At 45.8% G+C, this 4,926-nt stretch overlaps 1 long non-coding RNA gene across 1 annotated transcript; it reads left to right on the plus strand.

Moving 5' to 3' along the window:
• Positions 1 to 2,131: 2,131 nt before the first annotated feature.
• Positions 2,132 to 4,136, plus strand: LOC132007802 (uncharacterized). Its single transcript, XR_009401434.1, has 4 exons — positions 2,132 to 2,211; positions 2,333 to 2,452; positions 2,545 to 2,624; positions 3,968 to 4,136. It is a non-coding gene; the product is annotated as an uncharacterized LOC132007802 (long non-coding RNA).
• The last annotated feature ends 790 nt before the right edge of the window (positions 4,137 to 4,926 follow it).

Consider the following 4,926-nt stretch of genomic DNA (forward strand, 5'->3'; position numbering starts at 1 on the left):
CTGTGGGTCCTGTTGTGCTCATTTATTCCTCATGCCCAGGATACAGTAGGCACTCAACAAATATTTACTGACCAACTATCCAGCATAGTGTCTAGCACTACTGGTGCTTGATAAAGATCTGTCACTTTTCTTACCTCATCTTTGAGGACAGAAGCCATGTCCCTTTTTGTCTTCATGGAACTCCTATGGTGCCTAACATAGAGCTTGATATATGTTGATGGAAATGAATAATAATAATCATAATAATAGTAATTGTTACTCATATGGATGCTATATGCAAGGCATCATGCTAGGAACTTAACACGCATTATCTCTTTTATTTGCAAACATTTCATATATAAACAATAATACCAACCTCATCACCTTACAGAGGTTGGTACCACTACTGGCTTCATTTTAAAGCTGAGGAAACTGAGGCTCAAAGGAATTAAGAATATTGCCTTTGTGGCAAGGCCTGGGAAGCAATGGAGGCAGGTTTTATGATAGTCAGCTAGTCGACTTACTTTCATGGGAAAACAGCAGATATTTACAGAGCTGGTTAAAGTGACAGAAGCAAGATTTGAATCAATTCTTTCCAGCTCCAAGCTAGTCTCAGAAGCCCAGCTGCCTTCCCGCTGGGACTCAGTGGTCCCCAGCTGCCTCCTTCCTCTCTGAGCAGCAGAGCGGGCTGGGTCTGTGCAATCACTTACCTTCACTTCCCTGAAGCAAGCCCAGAAAACATCCAGCAGAGGCATGGTGGGGTGCAGGGAGCTGGCCTGATGGGCACAGGCCTTTTTCTCTCTAGGGACTAGACTGGAGAGGATGCTTGCCTTCGTGAGAATCAGCCCCGGCCCTGCGCTCCATCTACTGCACCAGTGCACCAGCAAGAAGGAGAGAGAAACAGAGCAGCGCTGCTGGCCTGAGCTCTGCTTGCCTCCTCTTCAGGCGCCTCCCAGAGGGCCCCAGGGAGGGAAGGTGGGAGGGAAGGAGGGAGAGAGAGGCTAGCTAAGGAGGAGGGACCAGGAGGCGGGTCACTGATTCAAACTCAGCACCGTTAACCGGTTGGCTGGGAGTGGAGAGCAATGCCAGTCAAAATTCATTGAACATAACAGTCTGCAAGCTTGGAGTAGTCTGTCCTGCCTGCTGGCTCCCCCGTCACTCTGCCACCTGCACTCTGGCATGCATGCCTTCTTGCCTCCTGCTGAATGACACACCAGCTCTCCCTGGGGGTCTCTGTGTACAACCAAAACCACACAGGGGCTGTGGAAAGAGTGCCAGGAAAAGAGCCCAGGGAGGCCAACAGTCAACCCAAGCAGAACCTAGGCAACTGTGAAGACAGCTGGTTGAAGCGGAAAAGCTATGAGCCTGGGAAACTTTTTCAGCCATGAGACTCTGGGCCTTTGGTCCCTGGGTCATTCTCATTCTCCAACCCCCACTCTCAAGTTAAGAATCGTGAATCACTCTGGCACCATGGGATGGCACTTTCCTTTTTGGACCTCAGTTTTCCCAGCTGTGCAGTGAGAGGCAGGGTCACAGTTGTCTAAGTCTCAGGTCTTTTGTATGACTCCCGTTGGGGGTTAGGTACTGGGCAAGTCTAGAAGAAACTGCATTCTGGACAATAATTACAGCTCCTCTTAGACCTCCTGTGCTGCCTGTAAGAAGTCAGGTAGTGTTCCAAAGAGAATCTGAGTCCACAAAGGCCATTTCATTGATCTACCTGCCTCAGGCCATCGTAACTCTCTCCTACCTTGGATCACCCAGGTGTATGCCCTTTTCTGAACATCTGAGGAAATGATAGCTTTCCTCCTTCATCTATTTCCATGCTCAGAAACCTGAGCATTCCAGGCTGAACAGATCCAGAAGTTCAGCTTGGAATCTGAATTTGAACCTCCTGGAAACACTGAAGTCAGTTCTTTCAACAAAAATAAAGTTGGCACCAGGCAGTTCTAGGGGCTTTATGGGCAGGAAGCCATTAAGAAGCAGTGATTCTCCCCTCCCCCAAGCTCAGCAGGCAGGGTGCTGTGGCTGGCAGCCAGAAGGCTCCTAGGAACTCCATGGCAAAGAGCCAGGCATGAATCTCTGGGGGCATGTGTCATCACAAGGCCCAGAATAACTAACTCCCCCTGACCTCACTTCCCTTTCAGCTGTTTGGGCAAAAGACCAAATCCTGGGAATCTCTGAGGACGCCACTGCTTCTTTGAGGACTTTCTTCATTAGCGGTTTGGTCCAGAGGTTTGTCCCAAGAGTCTGTGAGAATCTTTCCAGCTCTGCTTACAATGTACTCTGTGGCCCTCTGTTTCCCCATTTGTCTCCTGGGGGGGTTACAATAACTGATCTCTCATCTTCTCTCTAGCTCTGGCCTCTGTGGTGCCTCAGATGTCTGCTCTGTTGGGCCCTGTCAGGATGACAGTCAGCCATAGACAAGACAACTGGCTCCTTCCCGCTCACCTCCCATTGGACACAGTCTTATAAGGTAAAGCCCCTTGCACAGGGTGGGAGAGTAACATGAAGACCCAGAGCAGAGTACTGTTCCCTCTTCTGAGAATATGCCCTCTTCCCCCACAGCCAGGGACCTGAGGATGGAGAACCATGAACCAACTTTTGGAGAAGAGGCTGAATGGCAGGAGAACAGACCTCCAAGGATGGTGACATGACTCTTGCTCCCTGAAGTCTATCTCCTTCTTTAGATTCAGGCTACTGGGAGGAAGGGGCTTTGGACATTTACTGTAGAGGCAATAGTGCACAAAACAGTGACCTGAGAGGCCAGGAGTTTGGTTTCAGTTCTGGGTTTCTCACACCAGTTTAGCTTTGAGGATATTAGAAAACACTGTTAAGCCCATGAACTCTGGAGGTAGACTGCCTGGATTCAAACTGCAGCTTTGTTACTTTCTAACCTGGTGACCTCGGGCTTGCTATGGCCTTAGTTTTCCCAGTTGTAAAATGGGGAATAATAGCAGCACCTATCTACTTGGGAGGTTTAAGTTAAATGAGTTAAAGCATTTAGTATAGATTTAGTATCATGCCTGGCATAAAGTAAATTCTCAATAGATGTTATTTGTTATTATTGAAGAATCTATGGCTTTGGGACCAGACAGACTTAGATCTGAGTGCTGGTTCTGTTACCTTCTAGCAGGGTTCCCTTAGGAAACACACTTCACTTCTCAAAGCCTGGTGCCTCATCCGTGAACTGTGGGTTCACTGTTTACATAAGGGGGCTACTGCCAGGTATCAATGAGATAATACCTATTTATACTTAGCACACTCAGCACATAGTAGGTGTTCAATAGCTATTAGTTCCCTTGCTCTCTCTCTTCCTCTCCTGGATGTTCCTGACTCTCCCTGCTTCATCCAAACCTGAGTTCAGATTCACGCCCAGCTACTTTTTGACTGTGTACCCATCTAAGGCAAGCCACTTTGTCTCCAGGACTGTTTCCCTGGCTGTAACATGAGAATGAGGATAAAAATATTTACTCACCTCCCAGCTTTGGAATGGGAGACATGAAGAACCTGACATGTACTGGTTTCTCTCAGTTAACATGAATCCTCCCTCCTCTCTTTCTTCCTTCTGCCTCCTGCACTCCATAAGGAGTCTGAATCTATGGGTGCCTCCCTTGCCTCACACCCAATACCTCCCAAGATCAGTATAGCAGACATGAAGCCTGCTTTCTTTGATGGTGGTTAGGGGGTGGTCATTGGGAGGATGTCAGGGAAGGTGTTTGGAGTTATAGAAAGTGCAGCATTTAGGGCAGGGAGACAAGCAGGTGGTGGGGGGAGTTATCTATCACATTAACATTCACCAGGCTAGCTGCTCTATTTCCTTACCCAGGAAGTGGCACTGCCTGTGATAGGGTGTCTTGTTTAAGGCCAGGATCACCAGTCTAAGCGAAGGAACCCAGGTAAAGGAGAAGAAAATCTTGGTATTGTTGAGACCTGTGAGTTAGGAAGAATGGGTTTCCTCTCAAGGTAATTGTGTCCATCCCTCTGCCAGATATTGAGCAGATCACAACTGGAACCACTGGAAGGACAAGGCTGTACCAAATGAAGACAGGAAGTCAGAGACATACCGGAACAGCCATTCTCAAACTTGCTCTCCAGACACTTTTCCACTATTAAAAGTTATTAAAGACCAGAAATTTTATTTATGTGGGCTCTATCTATGGATATGTACCATACTAGAAATTAAAACTGAGACATTTAAAGAATATTTGTTGATTGATTTATTCATTTAAAAAACATACTTAAGGGACACCTGGATGGCTCTGTCGGATGAGCATCTGCCTTCGGCTCAGGTCATGATCCCGGGGTCCTGGGATCAAGTCCCACAATGGGTGTCCTTGCTCAGTGGGGAGCATGCTTCTCACTCTGCCTGCCACTCTCCCTGCTTGTGAGCACTCTCTCTCTCTCTCTGACAAATAAATAAAATCCTTAAAAAATTTTTAAAAAACATATTTAGAATTTAGACATGTTAACATAAATGACATATGTTAGAACATGTCTGTATTTTACTTCATTTCATTTTAATTTAACTCCAGTTAGTTAACATTGAGTGCTATATTAGTTTCAAGTGTATAATACAGTGACTCAACAATTCCATACATCACCATGTGCTCATCACAAATGTGCTCCTTAATCCCCATTACCTACTAAACCTATCCCCCCATCCCCTTCCCTCTGGTAAGGATCAGTTTTTTCTCTATAGTTAAGAGTCTGTTTCTTGGTTTGTCTATCTCTCTCTTCATTTTGCCCTTTTGTTCATTTGTTCATTTCTTAAATTCCACATATGAGTGAAATCATTTGGCATTTTTCTTTCTCTGACTGACTTGTTTTGCTTAGCATTATGCTATAGGTCTCCCCATGTCCTTATATATAGCAATATTTCATTATTTTTAATGGCTGAAAAATATTCCATTATATGTGTATATATATATATATATATATATATATATA

This window comes from Mustela nigripes, chromosome X, assembly GCF_022355385.1.
Source record: "Mustela nigripes isolate SB6536 chromosome X, MUSNIG.SB6536, whole genome shotgun sequence".
Classification (NCBI taxonomy): Eukaryota; Metazoa; Chordata; class Mammalia; order Carnivora; family Mustelidae; genus Mustela; species Mustela nigripes.